The following is a 17,411-nucleotide window of genomic DNA, read 5'->3' on the forward strand; positions in this document are numbered from 1 at the left end:
GTACCTGTGAATTTTTGGGAGGAGTCTACCAGAGAGCCCGACAGAACACATATGTATATTCTACAGTATATATTCATATTCGTCTACCCACCCCTGTGCATAGAATATTGTTGGCAGGAGACATCTGGGCACCAGCTGCACAATAAAAACACAATAAAGCACCCATCCTGTAGATTTAAAAAGGGTGACAATGAAATCCAGCAACCGTTGTCATAAATCAGGGGCCTCTTTTCACCCACCCGATCTGTCTTCTCAGCAGATTGACTTTGGCAGGTTCCATTGTAGTTTCTATTTCTTTCCTGCCTGGCCTCTGCTTTTGGAAATGAATGCAGGTTGGGAAAACATTTTTAAGGCACTGCTTGTTGTTGGCTTTCTTGCAGATGTTTCATGACCTGTCTAGGTAATGTCATCAATGCTGGAAGGGGGAGGAGGAGGAGGACTGTGGGGTCCTTAATGGTCTCTGAGCTGAATGGTTTTCTTTCAGACATTTGAAGACCTAACTAGGTAATATCACTGGGGCTAGAAGGGAGTGGGGAATTACAGAGAGAAGGGAAAAGAGGAAGAGGAGGAGGAGGGAGAAAGGGGAGGAGAAATAGGAGGAGGAGGAGTATTGTGGGGTCCTTGGTACTCACTAGGCTTGGTTGTTTTGTTGCAGATGTTTCATGACCTATCTAGGTAACATCATCAGAGCTAGAAGGGAGGGAGGGAGGGAAAGAAGGGAGGGAAAGTGGTAGGGAAGGAAGGAAAGAGAGACGGAGGAAGGGAGGGAGGGAGGGAAGGAAGGAAGGAAGAAAAAAGAAGGAAGGAATGGAAAGGAAAAGAAGGAAGGAAGGAAGGAAGGAAGGAAGGAAAGAAAAGGAGGAAGGAAGGAAGACTTCATGAACTCAATCTGTATAGTCTGGAGGACAGAAGGGAAATGGGGGACATGATTGAAACATTTAAATATGTTAAAGGGTTAAATAAGGTCCAGGAGGGAAGTGTTTTTAATAGGAAAGTGAACACAAGAACATGGGGACACAATCTGAAGTTAGTTGGGGGAAAGATCAGAAGCAATGTGAGAAAATATTATTTGACTGCAAGAGTAGTAGATGCTTGGAACAAACTTCCAGCAGACGTGGTTGGTAAATCCACAGGAACTGAATTTATTTATTTATTTATTTATTAGATTTGTATGCCACCCTTATCCAAAGACTCGTGGCGGCTAACAACAATATAAAAAGACAATGTAAACAAATCTAATATTAAAGACAATCTAAAAAACCCCAATTTAAAAGAACCACTCATACATACAAGCATACCATGTATAAATTCTATAAGCCTAGGGGGAAGGGAAATTTCAATTCCCCCATGCCTTACGACAGAGGTGGGTTTTAAGGAGCTTGTGAAAGGCAAGGAGGGTGGGGGCAACTCTGATATCTGGGGGGAGCTGGTTACAGAGGGTCGGGGCCGCCACAGAGAAGGCTCTTCTCCTGGGTCCGGCCAAACGACATTGTTTAGTTGACGGGACCTGGAAAAGGCCAACTCTGTGGGACCTAACCGGTCGCTGGGATTCGTGCAGCAGAAGGCGGTCCCGGAGATATTCTGGTCCGGTGCCATGAAGGGCTTTATAGGTCATAACCAACACTTTGAATTGTGACCGGAAATTGATCGGCAACCAATGCAGACTGTGGAGTGTTGGTGTTACATGGGCATATTTGGGGAAGCCCATGATTGCTCTCGCAGCTGCATTCTGCACGATCTGAAGTTTCCGAACACTTTTCAAAGGTAGCCCCACGTAGAGAGCATGCCTGGGATAAACATAGATCCATCCACAGATAAAATACAGGAAATAGTATAAGGGCAGCCTATATGGACCATGAGGTCTTTTTCTGCCGTCAATCTTTCTATGCAAGCCACCAAGCTCAGAAAGCACCAGGGACATTTGCGCGCCCCCCCCCCCCCCCCAGGATCTCATTTAGCTCTGATAAAAGGCCGTGTCTTGCAGAGAGTGAACGGAATAATGCAGGACTCTTCTGGTGCAGATTTATTAATTTCCCTTTGCAAAAGGCAGAGCGAGCAGAAGGAACAGATTGCAGTCAATTGTTGCTAAGTGGCTGCGGTTTAGCTTGGGAGCGACGCCGTAAACACGCCAGAGAGAGCGCGAGGCAGCCATTGACCTTCAGATCGATAGCCAGGCCCTGTGAAGAGGGTGGAGACGGGGAGGGAAGACCTTCCAGAGGCTGGATTGGGCCCTTTGGGTCAAAGACATAGTGCCAAGTTCCAACTTCTGAATGCAAGCAAAGCTCTCAGTGGGGTTTTTGCAAAGATGGCAACTGGAAAATGGGTGGGCTTCCACTCCCAGAATTCCCCAGCCAGCATGCTTTAATAATAATAATAATAATAATAATAATAATAATAATAATAACAACAACAACAATGATAATGATAATAATAATAATAATAATAATAATGACTAATACTGGCGGCACAAGAACAGGCCATTAGAACAAATGCTGTCAAAGCCAGAATTGAAAAATCAACAGACGATCCAAAGTGCAGACTCTGTAAAGAAACAGATGAAACAATCGATCACATACTCAGCTGCTGCAAAAAGATCGCACAGACTGACTACAAGCATAGACATGATGCTGTAGCACAGATGATCCGCTGGAACTTGTGCCGGAACTACCATTTCCCAGTGGCAAAGAAATGGTGGGATCATAAGCCCGAAAAAGTGGTCGAAAATGAGCAAGCAAAACTACTGTGGGACTTCCGACTTCCGACTGACCGAATTCTGAAGCATAACACACCAGACATTGTGATTGTGGAGAAAAAGAAAGTATGGATCATCGACATCGCAATCCCAGGGGACAGCAGAATTGAGAAGCAGCCAGAGAAATTAGTGAAATACCAAGATCTAAAAATCGAGCTGCAACAACTCTGGCATAAGCCCGTGAAAGTGGTCCCAGTGGTACTTGGCACGCTGGGCGCAGTGCCAAAGGATCTCAGCGGACATTTGAAAACCATCGGAATTGACAAAATCTCCATCTGTCAATTGCAAAAGGCCGCTTTACTGGGATCGGCAAACATAATTCGCCGCTACATCACGCAGTCCTAGGTGCTTGGGAAGCGCCCGACTGGTGATGAAATATGAAATCCATAATAGTGATCTCGTTTGTTGTGTTGTGTGCGCTGAAATTTTATGAAAAAGTTCACACGAGACGTTTGGACAAAGAGAACAGAAATGTTTATTCTCTCTGGGTATACCAAAAACGGTTTGCAAAGCGGGTACTCTTCCCAAGGGAAGAGACACTTGTACAGAAGCTAAAGAGCAGGTTATATAGGTTTTTACAAATCACAAAGGTACATAGAATTAGGGGTACACAGAATTCCTTGCCCAAATATGGTCCACATCCTGCCTCCCTCTCCCGGAAATGAATAGTTTATTGGGTAAACAGCAAACATTTATCTTGGTAAACAGCAAACATTTATCTTGTTAATTAGCAAACATTTGTCTTGTTAAAAACAGATCCCAAAGTGACAGTCACAAGATTAGGAAAAACAGGAAATCCTAATCTTGTTAACTACAGACAGACAGCAAATACTGATATTCTTAAAATAAAACTTAAATTATTTTATACACAATGGATTTTTCCTTCAATTCCTTCATTTTTCTTCTTTGTTTCACAAAACTGTTTAAGATTTTGTTTTATTTCTAACAACTTGCTTTTTTCTTCATTATTCATTTTCTCTTCCTGAATAGTTTGCTGTTCATTCTCCAGTAATTTCAACTCGTCCCCAATCTTTTTCATTACCATTATAGTTTTAATTGATTATTGACCGGATACAATACTTTCAATGGGACTCTGGACAAAACTTCTAATTAAGGAAATAAGACAGGGTAACATCATTAGTCCATAGATTATTCTCAGGCATGGTAATATTCTCAGGCACAGTCTTATTGGTTCCAGCAGTAATATTTAAAACTATCATTATTTCACAAGGGACATATCCAATATTAGGGGCATGGAGATTTATTCTATTTACACACCATCTAATCACAATCGGATTTTGTAGCATCCATTAACTTTCTGCTCATATGCTATGCTTATATTCCATTCTACTGCTTCTAAGGGCCATTGGTCCCCTACATTTGTTCCCCCACACACATAACAATTGGACACATTTAATGTCTGAGCAATAGTTTCGGCAAATGTTAAGAACAAATTTCTGGCTACCTCTGGTACTTCAAAAGGTTTCTCAATCTCTTCCCAAAAGTCTGAGAAGAAGGTCTTACTTAATGGGTTTCCTTCTTCTACTAACTTACTAATTTTTAAATAAAATAAACCTCCAGTGTCAATCCCAGATCCATATATTCTTATTCCATGTTGGCTTCCCCATTTACTTATAAACTCTTGTGAATTATTTATGGTAAAATTAACAAAATTACACTTATTGTTCTCACAATTACTTTGCACATTTACTTTGGTAAGGTATCCACTGGCTCCAGGGCCCAACCTACACAATTCCAATAAGGACAGTATTTTTCATCAGTATTAAAACACTGTTCTTTAGTCTCCTCCCATTTTTGAGGACAGATATATTTGTCATTATATATGTATGTTCTTTGCCAATCCATATTCCCACATCCAGTGGGTACCTTGGCCAACAGGCAAGCTTCTAAAAGTTTTATTAGTAGGATTTCTTATTCGCACTTTAGAATGAAGCTTTCCTTGATCATTTCCCTCCTTTACTTCTAACCAATATTGAACTGGGCTTTCCTTTGGATCATAACATGTTATTTTGCCTTGTTGCTTGCATACATGATATACTATAACTCTAAACTGACACTGCAAAGCTTTTCCTGTACACTCATATTTGCTTTGGTAAACCAAAGTTTGCCCTATCTTGCTCCCTGGTTGTATTCTTTTATGCACTTCTAGCAATCATTTCCCTTCTCCCTTATGTCTATTTTCCCTCTTATTATTATTTTGCACCTTCTTTTCATCAGTCATCCAAAAACTCCCTGTTTTTAATATTCTGGTTGATTTTGTTATTTTAGTGTCCAAGGCACACCGGCCTGTCCATCCCATAGGTAAATCTGAATACAACTGATTTCCACATTTTATATTGACTGGAATCTTGTGAATAAAGGTGGATGGGATAGTCTTATTCCACCATCCACACATTGCCCATTTTTGTAATTCTGCTTTCACCTTACATAATGGATCCTCAGCTCCAATTATAACATAACACTGAAATTCCTGAAATTCCTCCCAGAGACCACCCCAATGGCAAGGATGTGTCTCATCTTAGGGCCATCCAGTTACCATTTCATTAAACACATAAGTACATTTCTCTCAGGGCTCCCATCCCATTTCTCTCCCCTGTCCACCTTTTGCACTTATACAAATCCGATAACCCTCTGCTTTTCTCATTATCAACCCTAGCCATAATAGCATTACCCATCCTTCATTTCTCTTCTTGTGGGTGTACAGGCATCCAGGCTGAAAGGGAAAAATAAGCATTTTATTTTCTGGTTATCCGCAGCTTCAAGGGTCCGACAGGTTGACTTGTCCATGTATTGGGAGCACTGCTTTTCTTCACATGAGTATAATGAGTCCAGCCTCGTTCTGCAGTTCTAACAGCGGTATCTGTAGTCAGCAGCACCTGGAACGGGCCTTCCCACATAGGTTGGAGTTTCTTGAGCTTCCACCGTTTTATCAGAATCCAATCACCAATTTCTTTACTTTAAAACTCAGGACAGATGTTTGCAACAACAGGCTACTTAATCTGGAATATTCAAAAGACTAGGACAATGATTGCAAATATTGTATCAGATCTTTATACGGATATCTCCTGTTTTTAATCCACTCCCCCCTTAAAGACATTCCAAACAACATTTCATAAAACATTATCCCAGTGTCTCTTTGAGGCTGAATTCTAATTCTCAACAGAGCTATAGATAATCCTTTGATCCAAATTAGCCCAGTCTCCATGTATAACTTAGTTAAACAATGCTTTATTTTACCATTCAGTCCCAATTAATTCCCAAACCATTTCATAATTCCCTGCACAATTCTCAATTCTTAATCTGAAACAATTTGTTGTGCTGACCCATACCTAGGTATAACTTGTTCTAGCAGTAATCTTGTTCTGTTTCATCTACACATGGAAAAGCCTCCACCCAACCTATCAAATGATCCACTATTACCAGTAAACATTTAAATCTTCCCACTTGTGACATTTCTATAAAATCTATTTGTACATTCTGAAAGGGATATAATACAAGTGATCTTCCTTCTCATTGTCATTGTCTTACATAGTTCTTGTTTACCTTTTGGCTTACACATTTATTCACCACCTATTGTGCTGTAGTATACATTTTTATCCAAGTAAATGTTTTCAATACTGTGTCTATCAATCCTTGAGTTCCCCAATGACTCCCTTCATGTAATCTTTCCATTATTCTCCTAAAATAAGGTTGGTTTAATACTTGTCTTCCATCTGGGAGGAATCATTTCTCATCCTTCCCCTCCTATCCTCCTATCTGCTTTAGTTTTTCCTGTTTACTTTCACTAAATAGAATTTCTTCAGGATCTAATACTTGAGGAATCAGAACAAACACTCCTTCCTCCTCCTTCTGGCCCACTGCTTGAGCTTCTCTATCCGCTAATCTGTTTCCTTTCTTATCTTCTTCTTCCCCCTTTTGATGTGCTTGAATATGAATCACAGCAATTTCTTGTGGCCCTTTTAAGACTTTTAAAACCTAATATATTAACTCAAAATGTATTAAATTCTTTCCTTGACTTGCCACATATCCCCTTTCCTTCTAAATTTTCCCAAAAGTGTGTACAACTCCAAAAACATATTTTGAATCAATGTATATATATTTACTATCCTTTCTCTACTTAATTCTAGAGCTCTCAATAAAGCATATAATTCGGTCACTTGTGCAGATCAGTGGTTGGGTAACTTCTTCTTCTTTTTCTTCTTCTTCTTCTTTTTTTTTTAAATCACCGACCAAGTTTTCCTCTAATAAATGACCTTGATCATTTAGCTGAATTGTGTAACAACTGGCAACTTCAAATCTCAACCAACAAATGCTCTGTCTTACAGAATCAAAATACTAAATACATACTTGGAAATAATGAACTCATAGCTAACCCTCACCCTGTCAAAGACCTTGGAGTACTCATATCCAATGACCTATGTGCCAGAGCTCACTGTAACAACATTGCTTAAAAAAAAGGCATTAAGAGTTACAAACCTAACTTTACATAGCTTCTTCTCCAGAAACACTGAACTATTAACCAGAGCTTCCAAAACATTCATCAGACCAATACACGAATATAGCTCACCTGTATGGAACCCACATTGCATAACTGACATTGACACAATTGAGACAGTCCAGAAATACAGTACTTCACAAGAAGAGTCCTTCACTCCTCCTCTTGAAACAAACTATCTTACTCCTCCAAACTTCAAATACTACGCTTAGACAATCTACAACTACGTCTCCTCCAAACAACTGATTTAACCGTTGTTCATAAGATCATACACCATAATGTCCTTCCTATTAGTGACTACTTCACCTCCAACAACAACAACAATACAATAATAGATACAAACAAAATGTAAATCGCTCCAAACTTGATTGCAGAAAGTATGACTTCAGCAACAGAGTGATCAATGCCTGGAGCTCACTACCTGACTCTGTTGTTTCTTCCCCTAACTCCCAAATCTTCAACCTTAAATTATCTACTGTTGACATATCCCCTTTTCTAAGAGATCTGTAAGGGGCATGCAAAAGCACACTATTGTGCCTACCATCCCTGTTCTTCTCTCATATTATCCTATTATCCTAATAATGGCATATCCATTGCAACAATGTCCTTCCACTAATCTTGAAGATCCATCTATCACATTCCAAGCATCATTTCTCCTTGTCCACTTCCAAATCCCCATCTTCTATCTTGGTCCCTGCCTCTGCCTCTGTCCCTGCCTCGGGAAACAAAACCTCTCCTTTCTCTTCCACTAAACTTCAGAATCCTTCTTTACTGTTTAAATCATCCTCTGCCCCGTCTCTTACATTCCAACATCTTTCTAATTGGCTTAAACAAAACCTCTCCTTCTCTTCCTTTTCTCAAGGACACATCCATCAAGTCAGATCTAACTCTGGTCTGTAATTTAATTACTTCATCTCATTAATTTTATTTGCTTCTTCTTCTAAATCTCCTCTTAAAAACTAAGCTGGATTCAAGTTAACATCAGTTGCTAACACTAATCATTTGCTCCATAAGTATTCTCTCATATTTCAAACTCTTTCAATCCATATTTCAAACTCTTTCAATCCCTCTACTGGCTTTTTGGTTCAAGACCAAAAAGAGAGGTGCTAACTACCACAGCTCCTCCAACAATTAATTTTATGCTTTCTTTCAGTAACACTGAAAATATTTAAATCAGTTCTGTAACAATTTCTGAAGGGCAACAACTTGTGCTGTTAACCAAAAAAAAAAAAAAGAAGCCCTAAAGTGGAGCATCCTGTCTTCTATTTTTTATTATTATTATTATTATTATTATTATTATTATTATTATTATTATTATTATTATTATTAATCAATGTGTCCCACACAGAGACATAAATGCTCTGAAATATATTTGGGGCAAACTTTAGAATCAATGCTTTGCTTTTAGTAAAATGAATCAGATTCAATTTCCATTCAAATGGAAGCAAATTCTCATAGATTAAAACATCAAAATCTTTTCAAAATCTTTTCCATATATATATGTGTGTGTGTGTGTGTGTGTTTGTTTAATTAAAATTCTTTTAAAAACCTCAAATTATCTTTAAAAAAAGAATCAAATCCAAACAGTGAAAGGCTTTATGAATAAGCTGCCCATTGACCCCTCCTTTCTCAAGCAAGGAGAAGGGGGAGTGAGGGGGGGAAACTGTTAAAAGCGAGCAGCTACACTGAAAGGGGGGGCTATCCTTTCTCTCTCTTACTCCTTCAAGGCAAAAGAATCCTTGACAAGGAAAATGTTACATATATATATATATTTACACAGAAATGTAATACTTTTCTCCACTCATCATTCTCTCAACAATTTTTTTCCCCCCCCTCCTTCTAGCTTTAGAAAATAACATACCGGTACATTTCGTTACAGCTTACTGTTTTAAAGAATCAAAAATGCATTCACACCAACTTTTTCTTACTGCTTGTATACATCATTTTCATATCAAAATTCCATTTCATACAAATAAATCTACAATTATTCCAGGGAGCTTTTTCATAAGCTAATGAGTTCCATTTTACACACAAACACACACATCATTCATTTGCCGGCCAGTCAAACATATCACAATCAATCCAATTCTACACATCCTTATTATGTTAAATCCCCTATTAATCACTCAGCCTCTTTTCTTACTTGGAGTAAACTTCATGTTTTGGGGAATTTCCATTCTCCTGAAATCTGCATAGTAGTTGGAGGGTCTAAATCAATTTCCAGGCATTTTCAAAATCTAACTTTCCTCCTTTTGTTACTACACAGCTCTTTAACTCTTTAACTCTGGGCTATCTGCCCCTTTAACTCTTTTACTTCCTTAAATAAAAGTTTAACAACTCTTTCTCTTCAGGTTCAGAGTCTGAACCAGGCTCTTTTCTCTCTCTCTCTCTCTTTTTCTCTTTATGTCTGCAGACTCTTTATTTCCCATTATTTTCTTTACTTCTTGATCTTGGATTTTTAAGGCAGTTTTCCCACTAGGAGATTGAAGTCTCTTTTAGTCTCCAAGCTACCTAGCCCACCCGAGGCAGTTTTACCACTAGGAGATTGGAGTACTTTTAGTCTCCAAGCTACCTAGCCCGCCTTTCCAAGAATTATCTTGCCCTTGGACGTTAATGGTAGTTTTCCCACTAGGATTTTCCTGTTGGAGTATCCCACTATTGAGACTTTCAATTCACTTCACCAACTTTCGTGCCTCCTTTTCTGGCCAATTCCCTCGCGGGAGGATGGAACCGCAAATCAGGAGTCAACTCTCACGTCGTCCTGCAGGTCCTCTAATAGGACCCCTCAAAAGGACGTCTCACCAAACACACTCAATAGTCTCCAAACAACCTAGCCTACCCGCCCAATAACCGTCTGAGTAAGTAGTCCCTTAGTTGTAAAATGCCATTGCAAATTACAGGTACTTACCAGACCTGTGCACAGGGTTGCCCGGTCCTCGAGGGGCCTTCTATTATTTCTCTTTGTCTCTTTGTCTCTTCCTCTTTCTGTCTCCTTGTCCTAGTGATCTCGTTTAGCCAATTTTACGGGTCTACCAGAGCCAATTGCCTATCCATGGAGGTTCGTCTTCTGTCCAAATGGGACAGGGTGCACCTAAAGACGTTCCTCCCTGGACAGCCAACAGGATGGAATCCCGGACGAGCCCCCAAGTTGTGCGCTGAAATTTTATGAAAAAGTTCACACGAGACGTTTGGACAAAGAGAACAGAAATGTTTATTCTCTCTGGGTATACCAAAAACGGTTTGCAAAGCGGGTACTCTTCCCAAGGGAAGAGACACTTGTACAGAAGCTAAAGAGCAGGTTATATAGGTTTTTACAAATCACAAAGGTACATAGAATTAGGGGTACACAGAATTCCTTGCCCAAATATGGTCCACATCCTGCCTCCCTCTCCCGGAAATGAATAGTTTATTGGGTAAACAGCAAACATTTATCTTGGTAAACAGCAAACATTTATCTTGTTAATTAGCAAACATTTGTCTTGTTAAAAACAGATCCCAAAGTGACAGTCACAAGATTAGGAAAAACAGGAAATCCTAATCTTGTTAACTACAGACAGACAGCAAATACTGATATTCTTAAAATAAAACTTAAATTATTTTATACACAATGGATTTTTCCTTCATGTTGTATTGACATAATAATAACAACAACAATAACAACAACAATAACATGTGATGTGATGTTGTATAGCATAGTATAGTGTAGTGCAGTGTAGCGTAGCAGCACAGCACAGCACAGCACAATACAGTACAATACAATACAGTACAATACAATACAATATTTAATAACAGAGTTGGAAGGGACCTTGGAGGTCTTCTAGTCCAACCCTCTTCTTAGGCAGGAAACTCTACATCACTTCAGACCGATGGTTATCCAACTTCTTCTTAAAAACTGCCAGTGTTGGAACATTCACTTCTGGAGGCAAGCTGTTCTCCTGGTTAATTGTTCTGACTGTCACTCATTGCTTCTTGTTCTACCCTCAGGTGCTTTGGAGAATAGCTTGACTCCCTCTTCTTTCTGGCAACCCCTGAGATATTGAAACACTGCTATGCTGTCTCCCCTGGTCCTTCTTTTCATCAAACTAGCCAGGCCCAGTTCCTGCAACCGTTCTTCATATGTTTTAGCCTCCAGTCCCCTACTCATCTTTGTCGCTCTTCTCTGCACTCTTTCTATTACATTCATGCTAAATTCTGTCAATTCACTTTTTCTGTACTTCCAACATGATACTTATATCCTGAATGAGACATGGTTGAATCTTTCAAAATTATTGATGCTGAAAGGCATTCTAAGTTATTTGCATCTTTGTACAGGAACCATCAGCATTTTGCTTCCTCCTCTACTCAGCTCTTCCTAACAAAACGAGAAAAGATAGCAATAGCAATGACACTTAGACTCTGCTTCACAGTCCCTTACATCCCTCTCTAAATGGTTTACAGAGCCATCAATAATCTGGGTCCTCATTTTACCCACCTCGGAAGGCTGAGTCAATTTCAATTCAATTCAATTTATTAGATTTGTATGCCGCCCCTCTCCGTAGACTCGGGGCAGCTCACAACAATAACAACACAATATATAACAAATCTAATAATTAAAAGTCATTAAAAACCCCTTATTAAAAAGAAAACATACACACAAACATACCATGCATAAACTGTATAGGCCCAGGGGAGATGTCTCAGTCCCCCCATGCTTGGCAGCAGAGGTGGGTTTTAAGAAGTTTACGAAAGACAAGGAGGGTGGGGGCAATTCTAATCTCCGGGGGGAGCTGGTTCCAGAGGGTCGGGGCCGCCACAGAGAAGGCTCTTCCCCTGGGTCCTGCCAGGCAACATTGTTTAGTCGACGGAACCCGGAGAAGGCCAACTATGTGGGACCTAACCGGTCGCTGGGATTCGTGCGGCAGAAGGTGGTCTTGGAGTCAACCTTGAAGCTGGTGAGATTCGAACTGCCAAATTGCTGGCAGCTGGTGGATCAGCAGAAATAGCCTGCAGTACTGCCCTCTGACCACTGAGCCACCGTGGCTCACTGGGAATCTCCCTCCCTTCCCCAAATATCCTTGGTTCTAGGAACTTCGTAGAAGTAGTAGTGGAGTAGAGATTTTAAAGAAGACATTGGACAACCATTTGTCTGGTATAGCTGTGGTATAGCTGTGTTTGTCAACCTCAGCAACTTGAAAATGGGTGGCCTTCAACTTCCAGAATTCCCCCAGCCAGCACCACTGTGGCAGTACTCTGGGAGTTGAAGGTCACCTGTCTTCAAGTTGCCAAGGTTGACAAACACAACTATACGTTCTCCTGCTTGAGCAGGCCATTGGATTATATCCGGAATGTTAAACTCAATTTTATTAGCAATAGCGTTTAGACTGTGGCTATATTATTATTATTATTATTATTATTATTATTATTATTATTATTATTATTATTATTTAGATTTATATGCTGCCCCTCTCTGAAGACTCGGGGCGGCATACAGTAACAACAACAACAACAACAGAAACAGAGTCGGAAGGGACCTTGGAGGTCTTCTAGTCCAACCCCCTGCTTAGGCAGGAAACCCTATACTACTTCAGACAGATGGTTATCCAACATCTGCTTAAAAACTTCCAGTGTTGGAGCATTCACACCTTCTGGAGGCAAGCTGTTCCAATGATGAACCATTCTGACTGTCAGGAAATTTCTCCTTAGTTCTAAGTTGCTTCTCTCCTTGATTAGTTTCCACCCGTTGCTTCTTGTCCTATCTTCAGGTGCTTTGGAGAATAGTTGGACTCCTTCTTCTTTGTGGCAACCCCTAAGATACTGGAAGGCTGCTATCATGTCTCCTCTGGTCCTTCTTTTCATCAAACTAGCCATGCCCAGTTCCCGCAACCATTCTTTATATGTTTTAGCCTCCAGTCTCCTATCTATCTATCTATCTATCTATCTATCTATCTATCTATCTATCTATCTATCTATCTATCTATCTATCTATCTATCTATCTATCTACACTTACTTACTTACTTACTTACTTACTTACTTACTTACTTACTTACTTACTTACTTATTTATTTATTTATGCCACCCTTCCCCTTAGACTCAGGGTGGCTTACAACATGTTAGCAATAGCACTTTTTAACAGAGCTAGGCTATTGCCCGCACAATCCGGGTCCTCATTTTACCCACCTCGGAAGGATGGAAGGCTGAGTCAACCTTGAGCCGGTGATGAGATTTGAACCGCTGACCTTCAGATCTACAGTCAGCTTCAGTGGCCTGCAGTACAGAACTCTACCTGCTGCGCCACCCCGGCTGACTCACTAATCTTCTTTGTTGCTCTTCTCTGCACTCTTTCTAGATGTCTCAACATCCTTTTTGCATCATGGTGATCAAAACTGAATGCAGTATTCCAAGGGTAGCCTTACCAAGGCCGTATAAAGTGATATTAACACTTCATGTGACCTTGATACTCTCCCTCTGTTAATGCAGCCTAGAACTGTGTTAGCTTTTGTGTTTGACTTTGAAGTGGACAGGTTGGAGTGGGTATCCGTGGCAGGCATAGCCACCTCAATGCCACTCGTATTGGGTGCCTTCGGTGGCCTGAGCACTCTGCCGGCAAAAACGGGCCGCCGAGCTCTGTTTTTGGCCTGCAACAGCCACCTACAACCTCTGCCTTGTGTTGATCCTTAGTTATATCCAAGGCAGCCTCACAGGCTAGATCTAAATACCCTTCGAGGCTTGAGTTTGACACCCCTGGATTAGGTGACTTCCAATATGCCTTCCAACTCTGTTCTGTTATTTTTTCTGTTGCTAGGAGTTATGACATCACCAAAGGAAGCAGTTACTTCTTCGGTTGCTAAGAGGCAGCATTGTTGGGTTACCCAACAGCAGGACAATGGATGTGTCTTCTGGGGCCGTTGATGAAGCTGGGTTCCTAAGTCTTTAAGCTTTGGATGGTTGTTGGGTTTTCCTTGGAGAACCTCTCATTCTTCCTCTTTTGAGGAGTGGTCCTCCTCTCCTCCTTCCCTTCCTTCTTTTCCCTCGGAGCTGAACCATACTCCTCTAAGAGAGGGAAAGCTAACAGTTGGAGGACCGACGTGGTAGATCCAAACTCTACCATGAATAATAAGGCATCCCACACCAAGAAGAAGAAAAAACCCAAGGGGAAAGAAGAACTGGAAGAATTGAAGAAAGAAGTGACTTTTGACGATCACAAATTGTCTCTGGTGGAACTCAGCCGTAAGTATGAGGTAGATCTCGCCAAAGGACTGACCAAGGAGCAGGCTGCTGAGATCTTGGAAAAGAATGGCCCCAACGCCCTCACTCCCCCACGAACCACACCGGAGTGGGTCAAATTTTGCAAGCAACTCTTTGGCGGGTTTTCCATTCTCCTGTGGATCGGCGCGATTCTTTGCTTTGTGGCATGTGGGGTGCAAGAAGCCATGGGCGCAAAAGTACAGATGGACAACCTGTATCTGGGCGGTGTGCTATCTGGTGTAGTTATTGTGACCGGATGTTTCTCCTACTTTCAGGAAGCTAAGAGTTCCAAAATCATGGAATCCTTCAAGCACATGGTTCCACAGCAAGCCCTGGTCATCCGGGATGGGGAGAAGTTGCAGATCAACGCTGAGTTTGTTGTTGTGGGAGATCTGGTGGAGGTCAAAGGAGGTGATCAGATTCCTGCAGATTTAAGGATCATCTCTGCCACTAGTTGCAAAGTGGACAATTCATCTCTGACCGGTGAGTCAGAACCCCAGAGTCGTACTGCTGAGTTTACCAATGAAAACCCACTGGAGACCCAAAACATCTGTTTCTTCTCCACAAATTGTGTTGAAGGCACAGCTCGGGGCATTGTCATCTTGACAGGGGACTACACAGTCATGGGTCGTATTGCCTCACTGGCTTCCGGCTTGAGCGAATCCCCTACACCAATTGCCCGGGAAATAGCGCATTTTATCCACATCATCACAGGCGTCGCCGTTTTCCTAGGAGTGAACTTCTTCGGCTTGGCCCTGATTCTTGGCTATGGCTGGCTGGAAGCCGTAGTTTTCCTGATCGGTATCATCGTGGCGAATGTCCCAGAAGGTCTGCTAGCCACCGTCACTGTCTGCCTGACCCTCACGGCCCAACGCATGGCACGGAAGAATTGCCTAGTGAAAAACCTGGAAGCTGTAGAGACCTTGGGGTCAACCTCTACAATCTGCTCGGACAAAACCGGAACACTGACTCAAAACCGCATGACCGTCGCACACCTGTGGTTCGACAATCAAATCTACGAAGCCAACACCAGCGAGATTTACGCCGGGGTGAAATTTAACACACGCTCACCCACGTGGCTGGCCCTAGCCCACATTGCTGGATTGTGCAACCGAGCAGATTTCAAAGCAGACCAGGAGAACATCCCCATCGCAAAGAAGGGGACCACCGGAGATGCTTCGGAGTCGGCCCTCCTTAAGTGTATCGAGCTGTCCTGGGGCTCCGTCAAGGAGATGCGTGAGAGGAATCCCAAAGTAGCTGAGATCCCCTTCAACTCTACCAACAAGTACCAGCTCTCCATCCACGAAGCTGCTGAGAAGTCCAAAGGTCATCTTTTGGTGATGAAGGGTGCTCCGGAGCGGATCTTGGAATGTTGCTCCACAATCCTGTTACAAGGAAAGGAAGTGGTCCTGGACAAGAATATGCAGGAAGCTTTTCTGAACACCTACAATTATCTCGGGGGCTTAGGTGAGAGGGTCCTTGGATTCTGCCACTGCTACCTCCCTGACAAACAGTTTCCACGCGGCTTTAACTTCGATGTGGACAAACCAAACTTTCCCACTACCAAGCTGTGCTTCGTGGGGCTCATCTCCATGATTGACCCACCTCGCGCTGCTGTGCCAGATGCCGTTGGGAAGTGCCGCAGTGCTGGGATTAAAGTGATCATGGTCACTGGCGACCACCCGATCACTGCCAAAGCGATCGCCAAGGGTGTTGGGATCATTTCGGAGGGTAGTGAGACGGTTGAAGACATTGCAGCTCGGCTGGGGATCCCGGCTAGCCAAGTTGATCCCCAGCAAGCCGTAGCCTGTGTTGTTCACGGTTCTGAACTTAAGGACATGACCTCCCAACAACTGGACAAGATCCTCTCGAGTCATTCCGAGATCGTCTTTGCGCGCACCTCCCCACAGCAGAAGCTGATCATCGTGGAAGGGTGTCAGAGGCAGGGGTCCATTGTCGCTGTGACCGGAGATGGGGTGAACGATTCCCCGGCCCTGAAGAAAGCTGATATTGGCATCGCCATGGGCATCACAGGCTCCGACGTATCCAAGCAGGCGGCCGATATGATCCTGCTGGATGACAATTTCGCCTCTATTGTGACGGGCGTGGAGGAAGGCCGCTTGATCTTTGATAACCTGAAGAAGTCCATTGCCTATACGCTGACCAGCAACATCCCCGAGATCTCCCCTTTCCTTCTCTTTATGATCTTGGCCATCCCGTTGCCCCTGGGTACCATCACCATTTTGTGCATCGACCTGGGCACTGACATGGTGCCCGCCATCTCCCTCGCCTACGAAAAAGCCGAGAGCGACATCATGAAACGGAAACCGCGGAATGCCAAGAAGGACAAGCTGGTGAACGAGCGTCTGATCAGCATGGCGTACGGGCAGATCGGCATGATGCAAGCCCTGGCTGGGTTCTTCACCTATTTCGTCATCATGGCCGAGAACGGATTCCTGCCGACCACCTTGCTGGGGATCCGCGTGGATTGGGACGACAACACTGTGAATGACCTGGAAGACAGTTACGGCCAGCAGTGGACGTACCAACAGCGGAAAGTGGTGGAGTTCACCTGCCACACAGCCTTCTTCATCAGCATCGTCATTGTCCAATGGGCTGACTTGATCATTTGCAAGACACGGAAGCTGTCCCTCTTCCAACAAGGCATGAGGAATGAGATTATGATCTTCGGCCTGATTGAAGAAACCACCCTGGCGGTCTTTCTCTCCTACTGCCCGTGGATGGAAGTCGCGCTACGCATGTACCCACTCCGGGTGACGTGGTGGCTATGTGCTCTCCCATTCTCCGTGCTCATTTTTGTCTACGACGAAATCCGCAAGTGTCTTCTGCGACGTTATCCAGGAGGCTGGGTTGAGCGGGAAACTTACTACTGAGCTGGTTGCTTCAATTAGGCATTT

The 17,411-nt window shown here is 42.6% G+C and overlaps 1 protein-coding gene and 1 pseudogene across 1 annotated transcript in view; both read left to right on the top strand.

Annotated features, from left to right (window-relative positions):
- Window positions 1-17,411, top strand: part of LHFPL7 (LHFPL tetraspan subfamily member 7) — a 108,886-nt gene that overhangs the window by 57,559 nt on the left and 33,916 nt on the right. The gene's annotated exons all lie outside the window — the stretch shown is intronic.
- On the top strand, window positions 14,364-17,387 carry LOC139162409 (sodium/potassium-transporting ATPase subunit alpha-2 pseudogene; annotated as a pseudogene).

The sequence above is a fragment of the Erythrolamprus reginae genome, chromosome 1 (genome assembly GCF_031021105.1).
Source record: "Erythrolamprus reginae isolate rEryReg1 chromosome 1, rEryReg1.hap1, whole genome shotgun sequence".
Taxonomy (NCBI): Eukaryota; Metazoa; Chordata; class Lepidosauria; order Squamata; family Dipsadidae; genus Erythrolamprus; species Erythrolamprus reginae.